Source organism: Pelodiscus sinensis, chromosome 3, assembly GCF_052426305.1.
Source record: "Pelodiscus sinensis isolate ZL-2025 chromosome 3, ASM5242630v1, whole genome shotgun sequence".
NCBI lineage: Eukaryota > Metazoa > Chordata > Testudines > Trionychidae > Pelodiscus > Pelodiscus sinensis.
The window spans coordinates 109,018,094-109,035,402 of NC_143054.1; the positions used below are offsets into that span (position 1 = coordinate 109,018,094).

At 43.6% G+C, this 17,309-nt stretch overlaps 1 long non-coding RNA gene across 2 annotated transcripts in view; it reads left to right on the forward strand.

Moving 5' to 3' along the window:
- Positions 1-6,831: 6,831 nt before the first annotated feature.
- Positions 6,832-17,309, forward strand: part of LOC149524713 (uncharacterized) — a 33,060-nt gene continuing 22,582 nt past the window's right edge. For both annotated transcript variants that reach the window (XR_016349052.1, XR_016349051.1), the window contains exon 1: positions 6,832-6,965. This is a non-coding gene — a long non-coding RNA (uncharacterized LOC149524713). The remainder of the gene's footprint in view (positions 6,966-17,309) is intronic.

Sequence of the window (17,309 nt, forward strand, 5' to 3'; positions counted from 1 at the left end):
CCAAACTCTCTATTGAGGCTTTACTGATACAAAAAACTCTGGATTTTGTTACTGATAAGGTGACCAAGATACATTTTTCTTACGTTACGCATGATCCTTGAACTGTATTCTTAGGAAAATGTTTAGTCCTAGTTTGACACAGCAACATTTCCCTTCTCTTCCAGAGGCAGACATTTAAAAGCACTACAATATTGATGAAATGTTTTGCTTACTGCTTATATGTGGGAAGAAGGGATTTTTGCTTATGGAAACTTTCCCAATGCAACAACAAACAATGCGGACTTGGGTATGTGATGGGCCAGTTTATTCTATGGCATCTGCTTTGGCAAAAGAGCCATTTGAAAGGCTGGCTTTACTAAGGAACTTTCACTTGTGTTTTTTAGTTATGCCTACAGTGTTGAAACACTTATTTGCTTGCTTTGGTAATTGATATAAAGCTCTGCTAAGATTTTCTCACTTGCCATCTCTCATTCTTATTAAGTGAGCATTCATTCTGATTGAATACTCTGCTTCAGTGAGCTACAAATAAGATGAATGGGGAATTACTGGCTAAGGAGTGGTGCACACGACGCGCTTTAAACCTCTGTCTCTCTAGGCACTTGATCTATTAATGGGTTTTGTAATGCTGTTAGCCTCTGCTGCTCTAGTTACCTCATATTGCAGAGCACCTGCATCAGGAGGAGGAGGAGATGCCGAGTGGTGACCCAGTTTTTCTCATGTACCTATATGTGATGTGCCCGGGATGTCCTCCAACTCAGTTTTTGAAAGCAGCATTCTTTAAGCATAGAGTGGCATTAAGGCTTGCCAGACATATGGTGTCTCTTAAGGACAAACTAAATGACTACCCCCTAAGGTACAGGTGAGAGACTGTAGAGTGCTCATGACTCAGAAAAGCACTTCGATTTTATTTTGTTACTGACTATTTATTTCTGCTGATGATGCTACATGGCAGTTAGTGGTGATGGAGATGAAGATGTTGGTGACAGGAGGAATATATCCCCAAGTCTGTCTGTTCCACTCTTGGAAAAAACATCAGAAATGTCTTTTGAGACCTATCAGGTCTCAACAGGGGTCCTCCATTTTGAAGGACAGGTTCATATTTAATGTGCTTTGACTGGATCTGTCCTAGGTTATGTCTGAGGCAGAACTAGCGGAACACTGATTGTTGGGCCTCCCCTTGGCCTGCTTCAGAAAGACAGCAAGTAGAGGTAACAGGGCTTATTGGAGGAATGGAGAAAGAGGTTGAGGCAGGGGTGGGCAATAATTTTGGAAGGGGTTACTTACCAAATAGTTGAAGTGATCCTGGGCTGCTCTGGAAGGGACAGGGCCTCAGGAAGAAGGAATAGGGACAGGACACTTCTGTGCTCCCCTACCCACAGACTGTGATTGTCCTGGAGGCAAGGGGGAGCGTGTGAAGTGTTTGCCTCCTGTCACCTCGTGAGAACCACCAGCTGTTCAGAACAGCTGGCAGATCCCTCTAGGTCCGTGGTCACCAACCAGTAGATCGCGATCTACCGGTAGATCTCAGGGGCTCCAAGAGTAGCTCTTGAGCCCTCTCTGAACTGCGCACCTACGCAGTGCATTTACATTAGATTTCCTCATGCAATGTAGGCGGGGCTTCAAGGAAGGGGCGGGGCAGTAGATCTTCACCTGTTCTGAGACTTAAAAAGTGATCTTGGGTGTAAAAAGGTTGGAGACCACTGCTCTAGGTGCTAAGCACCCCTGGCAGCAGGAGGAGACTTTGTGCTCTCCTCCTGCCCCCAGGCAAATCAGGACCTGGGAGCAGGGAAGTGCGCAAACTCACTCATCCCCTGCCCCTGCCCTGCAAGGGGCACATGGTGCTTAGAGTGAACCACCAGCTGTTCAGAACAGCTGGCAGTTCACTTTATGTGCTGTGTGCTCCTTGCAGAGTGGGAGGAGAGTTCACATGCTCCCCCCTCCCCAAGCCAATCAGAGCTTGGGGGCATGGAAGTGCACAAAGTCTCTCACCCCTGCCTCTGCCCTGCAAGGGTCACATAGTGCCTAAAGTGAATCACTAGCTGTTCAGAACTGCTGGTGGTTCACTTTAGGTGCTATGTGACCCTGGCAGGGGGAGGAGACTTTGCGTGCTCCCCGTTGCTAGGTCTCGATTGGCCTGGGGGCGGTGGAGCAGCAGAGCTGCCACAGCCTGGGATCAACCAGCCTGGTGGGCCAGATCCAGCCTGCAGAGACTTGCTTGCTCACCCCTGAGTTGAAGGGAACCATTTCCAAATAACTTAATGTGTGACCCACTCCACCCCCAAAAATCCAAATGCTGGCGCTGCATTTCATTACCTCCACATGGTTATCTACAAAATAAACTAGAATACTTGCTAAAAGAAAACTAGCAATACATTTAACTCATCTAGAGCTATCTGCAGCAAAGGGCCATTTCTGCAGCAATGCATGAGTGTGCTCTGCAGTCAGGAGGAACTCGGGCAGTGGTTAAATACTACTTTATTGATTATAACAGGCAAGTGTTTCAATATTGCTTTGAGAGTCCATGATAGCACAGAAAACTATACATTTTAGGGGATTCTGTGATGTCATGGGAACAGAGGAAGGGGCAGTGCATTGTTGCCCGGTTTCAAGAGCACCCCAAGAAAGGTTTGGCTCACCCCAGAAAATCATTCATCGTGCCCACTGAGTTTCCCACTGATTTGTGGAGATGTTTTAGCCTAATGTCCTTGAAATCTGAGACAGGCAAGGTCAGATTATCAACCGTTATGTCATTGCTTTCTACCAACTCCAGACACATGCATCACTTCTACTTTGGGGAAGTCCATTATATTTTAAATGTAAATTTGTCATGAATCAGTCTCAATTTAGGAAAAAGGAATAGTAAAATGTTTGTTTCTAAAGGGATGAGAGGCTTGCCTTGTCAGCAGTGCAAACTGTATAGGAATAACATATTTAGCTCCTAGCAGAACACTGGCTTCATGCTACAGAATGGGGTCTCAGGTATAATTATTTGCAATCTGAATGTGTTTAACTGCAATTTCTGGCCATTGGATCCTGTTATACCCGTCTCTGTTGGATTGTCACTCCCCCAGTTTTTGTGTACTCAGACAACTTTCAATAACTTTTGTGTTCTTCTAGGTCATAGATACAAATTGTAAATAGTATAGGGTCAAGAACCAAACTGGTAGGACCCCACACGTGACTGAAGATGAAGATGATTTTAGTTACAATTACATTTTGTGGGTTACCTGTTAGCCAGCATTTAATGTGTGTCAACTTCATTTTAAATTGTTCTAGTTTTTTAATCAAAATATTGTCAGTGGGTCAGTGAAGGATAACTGGTTGTGACCATTATGGACATGAGAGGAAATCTTGGCCCCACTAGAGTCCAAGGGAAGTTGGCCATTGACTTCAACAGGGCCAAGATTTTAGTCCAAGTGTGTCAATGAGTTGAGTGATTTAGACTGTGGGCCCGCTGATACAATACATTTGAGAACAATCATTCACTTAAAATGAAGTCCTTCAACAAATTTCTCAGTAGGCATGTAGGAAAAAGAAATCCTTGTTAAGGTATTTGAACAAGAGTAACCTTTGTAGTGTTTGGCTTTTTTTGGAATTAGTAGCCAGTGTCAGAACTCTGGCTGACTACTAAATTCTTTAAAGCCACAGCCATTTTAAATTTTAACACATTACTCAACACCTCAAAGATGGTATGAAATATCCTGACAGCAACTGGACCGGATGTTATACCAATAAAAGCAAGCAGGATCTTATGAGGGGGATAAGGCAAAAAGCCACATTTATTGTAAAGATAATAAAAAAATAAAGAAAAGATAGAAGCAAACAACATTGTTTAACTACTTAACCCTTATACATATAAACATTCATTCATCCATTCATTCAGGTTCTGTGTATTGTTATAGTTAGCAGCCTGGAAGTTGCTTGTGACAGAATACTGGCCAGGTATTCTGTACACAAGTGATGGTAGTGGAGAGCAAAGTCCTGATCAGATGCGCATCTGAAGCTCCTGGTAGGCTGGCAGCAGAACCTTGGACTCTGATTCCATAGTCTTTTAGTCCAGTTCTTATAGGAATTTCTTCCTAGGCCAGTCTATGGAAATTGCTGCATCATGCTGATGTCTCCAGGGTGGCTGCCAGGTGCTCGTCAGTGATCTCATCGGGTGGACCTCCAGTACTTGGTTTTCTCCACTTGACACCTTTTGGTTGCACTGGCACCTGACGCCTTCTTCAGCCCTTTGTTGCTGCATTCTCAGGCTGGCACCTCTCAGAACCATTCATTCATCATCCAAGCACTCTCTCTCTTACATACATTCCCTAATTAATGTTTCCCATACAGTATTTGTATAATAATAAAAGTTGTAGTTACAAAAGTTTCTGGGTGGTATTGCTTAAAACATTCTCTGAGTGCTGAGTAAAGTTACATGACCTAATACATTATATTCTAAAGGGGCAATAATAATAATAAATCTAAACATTTAACAATCTTAACAAATAATAATAATAAGAATTAATAATAAATCTAAACACTTTAAGTTGTGGGGAACAAATTATGGGGAGTCGCTTCCATTTGGGGGAATCATTTTAAATACATTAATATGTTATCCCTACATGGGCAGTCAATATGGCTTCATCAGGCTAGGCCTGTCACTGCCAGTTATGTGTGTAACTGTCTCCTGCAAGAAAGTATAGATATAGTGTAACTAGGAACCAACTATTTGGCTCATCTGTGTACATTTTTCAGATTGCTGCTATACACAAGAGACTATGCTGCAGTATATCCCATAGTGAAGTTTTATTGGTTAAAAGATAGACGCCGTGTTCAACATTGACCCCATATATACTGGACTAAACACTAGGTTTCAGCTTTTCACTTATACCATTTCTAGCACTGCTAAAACTTCCCTATTGGAGAACTACTGGGAATAGAACTGGATGAATAATGCAAAAACAATTTTGCAAACTCACGCGCCAACTTTACTCCTCTGCTAAAAATGGAGTTATGTTATCTGTTATTCATGAGTAGCTGCTTGAGTGATAAGTCCTTTGATTTAAAATATTTGTGAATTCAAAAGTTTATTTTCTCCTTCACCAAAATAGCTTTATAGTGGAAGCAAATAGTCAAAAACAAATCTCACAGGCTTAAAGGAGACCAAGAAAGAAAAAAAAAAAAGGTGAAATAGGCATATGGGTTACTGCCATAAAATCTGTGCAAAAACATTATTTTTAGCATGAATAACTATTTGTCCAAAATATGTATTAGGAAAGTAGCTTTAAAGTTTCAGACATCCAAATCAGAAGGTAGAAACAACACATGTGACTTGAGGGGCCATTAAGATGGTCAAAGGAACAATTTGCGTCCAGCCTCCACCATGATGTTTGTCCAAACTACTTGACAAATACTTTTACACAAAATCAGAATTGGTTTGGGAAAGATTCAGGAATAAAAAGTCTGACTTCAATAATGGGCAAATGGAAACTACAGTAGAAAAAGCGTCAATATGTTTTTTGTAAAGGGAAATCATGCCTCACCAATCTACTAGAATTCTTTGAGAGGGTTAACAAACATAAGGCAGATCCAGTGGGATATAATGTACTTAGATTTTCAGAAAGCCTTTGAAAAGGCTCCCCAGCTCCCTGCACAGACCAGCTCCCTCCTGCTGCCCCATGCTACTGCCTCTGACACTGAGACAACAGCACAGGGTGGCAGCAGACACTGTCCATGAGGAGCTTGGGCCTGCCCTGGACAGAGGTTGCTTTGCAGCAGCTTCCTTTGCCCTCCCCCTCTTCTCCCACTGCTGCCTTTGATAGAGGCAGTGGAGGAGTGGGGAGGTAGCTCCACAGCCAGCATGCATGGAGAACCAGTTTAAAAGCTGGCTCCCCACACATATCAGCTCCTGCCTGTCTCCCTCCCCCTCCCCCCCCCCCCGCCTTCTGTATCAAAGGCAGAAGCAGAGGAATCAGGGAGAAGGGGCACCAGGTACCACTCTCCCCCATGCTGCCTCTGATACGGAGGAAGCAAGGGGGGAAATGCATGTATTTGACAGGATTAACTGATAACCCCAGTCTTATTGGTTAATCATGTAATTGTCTACATGTTGACATCCCAAATGGAGGGAGGATCTAAAAGAAGACAGTGTGTTGTACACTGTATATCTCAAAATGGTCACCATTAAAATTTTCACAGATGCTTTTGCAAGCAATGAACATTACCAGGATCATTCCCCCACTATGAATAGGGGATAACTTGGTACTGTTATGTTCTTGCAAGGGCAACACATTGTAAAGATTTGAATGGTAGCTGGGGAGGGGAGGAAGTGTTACCTTCTGACTGGGAGCAGCTGAGAAAGTTTCTAGTTTGTGAACCCCTCTCTGCATAACATGACTTGGATGGCTCTGGCTTAGATTGCCAAGAGACATATGATCTCTTCCTGGAACTTGTACATGCTTTTTTCCTGTAATATTTGTTCATATTGGAGCAGAGCTGTCTTTCTCCACTGTCAGTAACTCTGGCAGCTGCCAGGCAGTATAAATGTCACATCAATGGGCTCCCCTTATGGCTTGTTTTATTAAGGGCTAATTGCTTTGATAGATGACCAAACTGAGGTTTGGACATGAATGAGAAGGTGAATGGTCTCATTTTAGAAAACAAGATGCTCTGCTTGGCCTGTCAGTCCTGTGATAGCCATTGAAAATGGAGGACAGCCAAACCAAGCAGTTTGATATGCTGGGTAAGTCTGTTGGAGATGGAAGCTTTGATGATGCGTTGTATGTGAGGCAATAGGGAAAACACATCAAGGCCAGGAAAGCCAGAGTAATGATGAGAGAGAGAAATAGAAAGCTCAGACAGGAGAGAGAAATGAGGTGAAGAAGAAAAAGAGGAATTCCTCCCTGCCACACTCACTCACACATGGAGGATGAGAATATTTGCTGCTCTAGAAGAACAGCTGGCGGGAGACAATTGCAGAAGTAAGTGACATTAAAAGAAAAGAAATTGGACCTTACAGGATGTTGAGTTGCCGTGTGTAACAAGGACTAGCTCAGGCAGGAAGGATTTCTACAAGGAGGCTGTAGAACCGGGAGGGTTTCCTGTTAAAAATCTGCCTGAAGGGAACTGCACTTTGCCCCTGACCTCTGATTTCAGCTGGAACAGAAGAAAGCCCTACAGTGGGTTTTTTTGGTCATTTTAGGGGTAGATACTTTCATTTTTCAATTTTACACTAAAACAAGTCACCTATATGTTTAAATTCCAGCCAGGTGCATCCCCCATTAAGACAGATTAATCTGGTATTGCTCCAATCTAGGACACTTAGGGTATGTCTAGACTGCATCCCTCTGTTGGCAGAGGGATGCAAATTAGGCAGGTCCTGTAAACCTCCTTGCAGATGTCATAAGGGATCTGTCGAAAAAGGCTTTCTTTCTCGACAGATCCCCCTCTAGACTGCCTCTTTTTGCCGACAAAGTGCTGAGTCTGCAAAACACAGTGGCCATTTTAATGCAAATTAGGTTCGGGATATTTAAATCCCTGCCTCATTTGCAATGTCAACCTGCCTAAGCTGCATCCCTCTGCTGACAGAGGGATGCAGTCTAGACATTCCGTTAAGGGAAGATGTACTTTTCTTTGAGTTTTCAGTGAAATTTAAATACCAAACTGCCTTTTATAATTTTGACGTTTTCCCCCAAGTGTTAGTGGCATGTTTGTTCATCCTGAAAGTCCCAGGTTCAAAAATTATTGAAACCTTTTCTGCTATGGGCAGCTAGTCCAAATTATAAGGGCAGAAGGGACCACTGTGATCGTCTATTGTGACATCCTATGTAATCCAAGCCATAAAGTTGCTCTGAAGCAATTAAGAGTTAGAAGAAAGCAATAAAACATTCCCACACAGTCCTGAAAAGTCTTGAAATAAAATAAACACCCTATTGAATGAAAAATACAAGAGTAAACATTATATTCTGTTGCATTTCATCTTTATGTCTTCTTGGAGTTGTATTTGAGTTCCATATTTATTAATCAAAAAGCGGCTAAACATCCCCACCTACTTAATACTTTGTTCAATGTTATGCAGTCCATCGGTTTCAGTCAAAAATTTTCCCTGTTAGGTGGAACTTCCATTGAAATTATTTCAGTTAATCAGCAGTCATTAGATATCTCCGCTTTGTGGAGTTTACTGTGATAATACTGCTAAGGTTCACATTTGCTTGCTTGCTTCGTTCCACCCATGTACATTATTCTAAATGGAACTCTCTCTGGTTTCATTAAGCCAGGTCAACTTCACCTGACAGAAACCCCATATATTTCTATAAATTGACCCGAGAGAATTCTTTTTTGTCTAATTTAGTTTTTGTATTGCATTTTAAAATTTCAAAGTCAAAATACACAAAAGCATCAGAGAAGTGTGCCGAAGCTTATAGAAAAATGGGCTTAAATTGGATTATTATCGTAACTGAACCTTTTCAAGTTCTGTCATCATTAATATAAAGCTAATAAATGCACACAAGCAAGGGAGAAGCATTTGTTAAAATAATAAAACAGGCTTGTCTTTTTTGTTTTGTTTGGAGGAAAGAGACTGTCACTGTGTTTTTTGAAAAGTGTTTTCAAGGCAGGTCAGTGTTTACCTAAATTCTCCAGCATCCATGGAGAATGCTCACTGCAGCTTCTGTTCTGGTTGTCTTCGTATGGTCTTCTATCCCTTCCCCTATCCCTTTCCTCCATCATGGCTACAGACAGAATATGATCTGAGTGTAATGTTCGTCTCTCATAACTTTGCCTCAGCATTTTTTGAGGATTACTGCTGCTGCCCAGCATGAACTAGGAATGTTAAATTACAATTAATCAGCTAATTGAGTTCTCGATGGAATTTCCATCAACTACTCAATTTGCCGATGAGGGGGGCGCTCGCTATCCCACTGTACCTCTCTCCTGGAAATGTAAATTTCAAAGGGAGAGAGGGTGCAGGAACCTGCGCTAGCTGGGAGCAAAGCAGTCTCCACTGGCACCAGTTCCCCTCTGTGCCTCTTCCTTTGAAATGTACAAGAGTCGCAGGTGGCTCCTGTACATTCCAAAGGGAGAGGAGCAGCAGTGGGATCAGCATTAGCAGAACTGTTTCAATCTCCACTCACGCCATTTCCCCATTGCCCCCCCGCAGAGATGGTGCTGGGGGGAGAACCAGCTTTTAAGTCGTCTCCCTCCAGCACCGGCTCGTGCTCTCCCCCTCTTGCTGCCTCTCTCTGATAAGACAGCAAGGGGGATGGGGAGTGAGTAGTCCAGTTCCTACTTGACTACCCGATAAGCATTTGCTTATCAGGTAGTCAGCTAGTCACTTACAATCTCTAGTACTAACAGGGTTTCCTCCAATTGCCGCAGTTCTTGTGAGAGCTCTGTCTCTTTATGAACCCAACTGTCTGTCTGTCTCTGTTTTTGTTTATTATCTTTTCTTTAAAGGTTATAAAAGAAGCCAGGTGTTCACACAAGCTCTGTTTGAAGGGATAACCTTATCCTTAATGATATCCCTTTTCATCAGAAATATGCACAGAGATGGAAAAAAAACTGTAACCTACTTTTTTCCCCTGCAGCACACTTTATTATCTGACTAGCATGCTGATTGAGCAGAGAACTCAGATGGGTTCTTTGGCGGAAAATCATTAAATGCAAGCAGTCCTACTCGGCACTATATTGTGGCTGGACTTTTTGCCCCCTTTCTTTTTTAAATGTCAAAATAATCTCTGAAAAATACCTTCACATTTGAGTGGAGTAGCCCTCCTTCCCTATTTTCCACATTTCAACCTTTAGGAGGGGAAAAAAAGAAAACCCCGGAGATGTCTGAAATAGAAAATACTAACCTTCTGGATGTGATGGCAAGTTAGACACTTCTCACAGGTATGTGGAGATATACAGTTCTTACTCAGTGTGCCATCAGATGGCTGAGGTGGAATATTACTGGGACAGGATTTCTCCCTGCTATAGGGTCCAGTGTTTTAGATCAGATCATATAGCACCATTGCCAACCCCATGTGTGCTGTATTTTTTATATTAAATAATTCCAAGCTCCCAAAGATCATGGGATGACCTAAAATCATATTAAAATAATAAAATAGGGATTCTTATTAATTTGTCTTCTGGCTTTTGTGTGTGTGTGTGTGTGTGTGTGTGTGTGTGTGTGTGTGTGTTTGAAAGAGAGAGTTTCAAGAATTTCTGTACAACCCTGAGGGCTAACTGAAAGTTGAGATCATTTCTTCTCCCCTTTTTCTCCCCCTCCCCTCCTTTCCTCCCCCAGCCATTCCCTATTTATTTAGAAACTGGACCTTTAACTCAATTCATCTGAAGAAGTGGGTTGTGCCCACAAAAGCCCATTGATCAAGGAGTTCCACTCAGAAAAATACCAAAGTCCCACTAAAGCTTAAGCTGTGAGTGAGCAATACTGATGGAGGCCTGTTGTACAAAAGGAGTAGCTGTTGGGTTCATACAGAGATGCCATAAGAACATAAGATCAACCACATTGGGTCAGACCAAAGGCCCATCTAGCCCAGTATCCTGTCTTCTGACAGTGGTCAGTGCCAGGTACCCCAGAGGGAATGAACAGTGAACAGATAACATGATCTATTCCCTGTTGCTCCTGCCAGCTTCTGGTATACGGAGGCTAGGAACACCATCTTTGGCCATTCTGTCTGTTACGCTGGAGGAGATGGTCATCCCATTCTTACCCAGCCCTCCCTACAATTTACAGCTAACACTGGACAATAACAGATGGATCACACAATAATTTCCTTGTTCTGTTTCATTCCCTCTGAAGCTTCTGGGACTGGCCACTGTCAGAAGACAGGGTACTCGACTAGGTTTCAGATTTTGGTTGGAATGGGGGCAACTTTAACCATGATTCCAGGGGTAAGTAGGTACTTGAAAACCCTAGCTTTCTGGCAGATAATTTAGAAGTTAGCAGGCAGGAGCCCCATATCACCTACTGAATCAAGAGTGTGCCCTTGTAGCCAAGAACGCTAATGGCATATTAGGGTGCATTAGGAGGAGCATTGCCAGCAGATCAAGAGAAGTTATTATTCCTCTTTGGCACTTGTGAGGCCACATCTGGAATATTGTGTCCAGTTCTGGGTGCCCCACTATAGAAAGGATGTGGATGCATTGGAGAGGGTCCAGTGAAGGGCAACCAAAATGATTAGGGGGATGGAGCACATGACCTACGAGGAGAGGCTGAGGGATTTGGGCTTATTCAGTCTGCAGAAGAGAAGAGTGAGGGGGAGATTTGATAGCAGCCTTCAACTTCCTGAAGGGAGGGTTCCAAAGAGGATGGAGAGGTTGTCCGCAGTAGTGATGGATGGCAGAACAAGGAGCAATGGTCTCAAGTTACAGTGGGGGAGGTGTAGGTTGGATATTAGGAAAAACTATGTCACTAGCAGGATGGAAAAGCACTGGTGGAATGAGTTACCTAGGGAGGTGGTGGAATCTCAATCCCTGGAGGTTTTTAAGTCCTGGCTTGACAAAGCCCTGGCAGGGTTGATTTAGTTGGGATTGATCCTGCCTTGTGCAGGGAGTTGGACTTGATGACTCCTGAGGTCTCTTCCAGCCCTATGGTTCTATGATCTCATCTAAAAAAAAGACAGATAAGTTTCAGACCCAATCAGCTCTGATAATATCATGTTCTGACCTCTTTTGGCAAGTTACTTAAGGGACACTGTTAGGTTTAAAATTTTTATATTGTCACTTTGTAACTAACTGTGGAGAAAGAGAGACCCCATCATAACTCCTGGGCTCCATCTCATCTCTGGTAGGGGAGTGGGGTCTAGTGGCTTACAGCAGGGAGCAGATACATCTTGGTTCTATATAAGAACATTAGAAGTGTCATATTGCATCAGAGCAATGGTCCATCTAGCCCAGCGTCCTGTCTTCTGACAGCTGCCAATCCCAGGTGCTTCAGAGGGAATATACACAACAAGCAATCACTGAGTTATTCATCCCAGCACCCGTTCCTACCTCCTAGCAAATAGAGGGGAAGAATATGCAGAACACGGTGTTGGATCCCTGCCAACACTGGCTACTAGCCATTGAGGGAACTATTCTCCATCAACTTATCTAGTCTAATTCTTTTTTGAACCTCATTCTATCTTACCTTCATAACATTCTCTGGCAAAGAATTCTCCCTCTTAAGATCTTTTTTTCAAACTGAAAAAATCCCAGTCTTTTTAATCTCTCTTCATGTGGAATGTGTTCTATACTCCTAATAATTGTTGCCCTTCTCTTTAACTTTTCCAAATCCAATATATCTTTTTTGAGATGAGGGTGATCAAATCTGTACACAGTATTTAATATGTGGGTGTACCATGGATTTCTACAGAGGTAATATAATATTTTGTCTTATTATCTATCCCTTTTCTAATGAGTCCCAATATTCTGTTTTTTGATTGCCACTACACATGGAGCAGATATTTTCAGACAGCTATCCGCAATGTCTCCAAGAACTCTTTATTAATGGGTTCAGCTAATTTAGACCCCATCATTTTGTATGTCTATTTGGGATTATATTTTGTCATGTGCATTACTTTGCATCTATCAACACTGAATTTCATCTGCCAATGTGTTTCCAAGTCATCCAATTTTATGACATCCCTTTGTAACACTTTGCAGTCTGCCTTGGTTTTAAGTAGGGATGAAATAGTGTAGTCGACTAAACGATTAACCAATAGGCTTGCTGGTTAACGTTATCGGCTGTACGCATCTCCCCCCTGTTCCTTGCAGCTCTGCAAGTATTTTTTTACAGGCTTGCCAACAGGCTGGCTCAAACCCAGACTTCCCACTGTGGCTCTGGATTATTAGGAGGCTGGGGAACCAGCACACAGGCAGGCTGACTCAGTCCCGGCTTGCACCAGGTCTCAGCGTACCTCCACTCTGTGGCTCTGCATTATTAAGGGGCTGGGGAACTGCTGTATAAGGGCTGGTGCAAGCAATCCCTGTAGTTTGGGATGGTGTGAGTCACCATCCCAAACCCTGCTGCAGGGGCTTGCATCGCGGCTTGCTGGAGCCCTGTCGGCCTCCTGCCTGAGCCCTGCTTCCCCACCTGTGCAAGGCTGGTGTTGCTGCTTTCCCCTCAAAGCATGATCCTCCCCACCTCACTTTTGGAGCAAGTTGGCAAGACCAAATCAGCCAAAAAAGTTGTAACAGCCAAGACAGGGCTTTAAAAAGTTACTGTCTTGGCCAAAACAGGGTCAGGCCCTCAAGGGCTTCAGCTTGAGCAAGGGCTTTGCAACAGCATATTAGCTGTGGGGTGGTGTCAGCACTTAGCTGGATTGTCAAATGCCAGCTGGTGGAAAACTAGGTGTGTGGGGGATTTAAATGTCATGGGGATTTAGATGGCAATTCCCTGATGACTTTGTTAGTATCAACTGAATGGCAGACTTACATGCCCAGAGGCTAGTATCTTTTAAGGATCTGTCTGGGTCTCTGTTCCCCATCTGTTAAATGGGGTTAATAGTAGTTCCCTACCTCACTGAGTGTTGGGATAAGTTCATTACAGCTTGTAGGTATTCAAATGTTATTGGGAAGGGAGCCATGTAACTACCTTAGATAGAACTGAATGTATAGAATACATAGCTCCAAGCTTTGTACCCTTTTTAAAAAAATTCTACAATATTATATTTAATAATTTAATCCAGTGGAAGGCATTTCATCAGAAATATTTAAAGAGCGTCTGTATCAGTTATATTAAGTGCAAAACAGAAACCAAATTTCCAGCCTGTATAAGCTACCAGTGCCCTCTTCCAACAGTGGCCAATGCCAGGTGCTCCAGAAAGAATGAACAGAAGAGTCAATCATCAAATGATCCTCCCCGTGTCTCCCATTCCCAGCTTCTGAGAAACAGAGCATAGAGACACCATCTCTATCCATCCTGGCTAGTAGCCATTAATGAGCCTATCCGCAAACATATTTTGTTCTTATTGGAACCCTGTTACAGTTTGGGCCTTTCCACTATCCCCTGGTAAACCGTGAAGGTTGACCGTGAAGAAATGATTTCTTTTTTCTTTTATATCTGCTGCCCATAAATTTCATTGGTTGATCTCGTGTTATGTTAGTGAAAGGGTAAATAACATTCAGTTTTTCCCTACCATTCATGATTTTCTAAACCTCTAACATACCTCTAGTCATCTTTCCTAAACTGAAAATCCCAGTCTTTTTAAACTCTCCTCATATGAAAGCTGTTCCTTATCCCTAATCATTTCTGTGCCCTTCTCTGTACCTTTTCCAAAGCCAATATATTGTTTTTTAGATGTGAACATGCTATGACTTTATATAGAGGCATTATGATATTTTCTGTGTATCTATTCCTTTCCTGATGATTCCCATATGCTGATAGTTTAGATTAGTAGTGCAGATTGAACAGATGATTTCAGAGAACTTTTTATAAAGATTCCAAGATCTTTCTTGAGTAGTAACAGCTAATTTAGACCCAATCATTTTGTATGTATTGTTGGGATTATATTTTTATATGTGCGTTTACTTTGTATTTATCAACATTGAATTCCACTTGCCATTGTGTTGCCCAATTAAGTAGTTTTGCAAGATCCCTTTGTAACTTTTTGCTGTCAGCTTTGGGCTTGGGTTTTTTTTGTGTTTTGTTTTTTTGAGTAATTTTATATCATCTGCAAATTTTGCCACCTCACCGTTTACCCCCTTTTCAAAATCATTTATGAATAAGTTGAACAACACTTGTCCCAATGCAGACTACTTTCCCCCCCCTATTTTTCCAGTTAAGTACCTGGCAATGTTTTCATAAACATCTAACCATCCTCCAGTTACTTGAATGACAAGCCTTTTCTTTTCTTAATCACCCTGCCTCCCTCTGTTTATAAATACACTTCCTGCCCCAAAAGAAAAACTGGGAGCAGCACAAGCTATGTTGCAGTTAGGAGCTGCCTTTGGGGTTAGGGCATGCACTTTAAGCATACCTTAAGTATGAAATACAGGGGTTCAAACTTCTGGGTGGGGGAGCTACAGACCCCCTAACTCTCATTAAATGGCACCCATGATTGGTCTGACCCAGCATAGCTGTTCTTATGTTCTTCAAGGTTTTGTTACTTCTGGACAGCAAAACCAGAAAGGTGAGAAGAGGCAGCCTGTGACAGGGTGTGCATAGCCCACACTGGGCTAGGAAGGTTTAACGCCCTGCCCCCAGACACAGTAGGCATGTTCCAAGTGCTGGAGCAGTATAAAAGGGAGCACCTCCGCTCAGTCTGGGCTGGATGCCAGAGAGGAAGGACATGCTGCAGGAGTTCCGGTGGTAACCCAGCCAGAGGCCTGGGAGACCACCTACAGCTGCCAGAGCCAAAGGAGCCTCTTGGGGAGGCTCGGTGCTGCAGAACCAGAGGACCTGGAGAGTACATGGAGCACCCCAATGCCAGATCCGGTAGGAAGTAACCCAGGGAGGGTGAGCGAGTGGTGATCTTCCACCCGAGTGAATTCAGTGTGCTGCGGTGGAATTTCTGGCTGAGCGAGAGGCAGATCACTCTGTCACTAACAGGGCCTTGTGTTGTGGCCCGGTGGAGTAGGGTGGGCCCTGGCCTTTCTACCAGGGCTACTACCAGGTGGGCCCAGGCCCTCCTATTGGGGCTACTGAGACTCTAGCTATTGGGGTACGCTGCCCTGAACCCAAGGGCTCTCTTACTGACTTAGCCATTAGACTATGCTACCCTGCACCCTAGAACTGTTATTGGCTGTGGCCATTGGGCTGTGCTGCCTTGGGAAAAGGGCGTACTTATGTGACGCAGTCCTAGTACAACGCAGACAGGACTAAACAGTTACTGATATCTATTTTTCCAAATATATAAAATATAGTTGGGAGCTGCTATATTATAAAGCATTATTGATAGCTAAATAGATATCTAATGACACTTGCACATGCCAATATTTTTCAGCAGGTCAATGCTTGATAGCAACACAAAAATTTCAGGCCTAATGGCCAGAGATGAATCTCTGCAGCCTTCCTGAGGACTGATACATTTATGGAAGCATCTCACAATGGGCTTTCATCAATGTTAAATGGGCAGCCAAGCCTAACTGGTGCATTTGCTCAAATAACTAGCTATGATTTCCTACTAATCAAATTGCATTGGATTAGATTTGATTATGAAATTGTTTAAGATTATTGAAACAGACCTATTAAAAAGGCAAAGACACAAGAAGGTATTTTTACCCTGCTAATGGGTATACAGGCAGAATAGTGGTTAATTCTTTCAAGAGAATGTTTCTGATATATTAGGTTTGAAAGGCACACTGTGCAGAGGTCTAAATCTTGCTCATTGTCCATCTAAATCTTTCTTGCCTTATTCCTTGAGAATAGAAGCAATCACGCTCTCAAGAGTAAAGCAAGTTGGATTTGACACTCCCTTTATACAGGCAGTCCCCGGGTTACGTACAAGATAGGGACTGTAGGTTTGTTCTTAAGTTGAATTTGTACTTAAGTCGGAACTGGCGTCCAGATTCAGCCGCTGCTGAAACTGACCAGCGGCTGACTACAGGAAGCCCGAGGCAGAGTTGCTCTGCCCCGGGCTTCCTGGAATCAGCCGCTGATCAGTTTCAACAGCAGCTGAATCTGGACGCTTGGGACAGAGCAGCTGAGGCGCTGCCAGGTAGGTCCCCGCAGCGCCGCAGCTAGGCGCTACTGGACCAACCCAGCAGCACCCCAGCTGCTCTACCCCAGGAGTCCTCAAGTCAGCTGCTGCTGAAACTGATCAGCGGCTGAATCAGGAAGCCCGGGGCAGAGCAGCTGGGGTACTGCCGGGTTGGTCCAGTAGTGCCGAGGAGTGGCGCTGCGGGACCAACCGGCAGCGCCCCAGCTGCTCTACCACAGGTGTCCAAGAGAAAAGCCTGGTCTGCTGGGGGGAGCGGGGGGAGGGCGCACTAGCTGCGCCCCTCCCCCCCAGCAGACCAGGGAGACGAGGAGCAGCTTTTCTCACCCCGGAGAACGCGGGCTGCAGGACCGCGGCGCGTCTGGGCGGTCCCGCCGCCCACGTCCTCCAGGGCGAGAAAAGCCCCGTTCGTAAGTACGGATCCGACATAAGTCGGATCTGCGTAACTCGGGGACTGCCTGTATTTGCAAGGAGGGAGAGGAAACATAAGTGGCTATGTTTTAGAGTCGTTAATATTTTAGAAATATGATTTTGCATTGTTATATTTATTTTTAACGTGCTGTCAAGTCAGCCATCTTTATATTTTAAAGCCATTGTGTAATTGGATGTGCAATTAGGCACATTGTAGTTCATGCAAAAATTCCATATTCCCAATTGTATGACTCATTTAAATTGCCCTCAGGA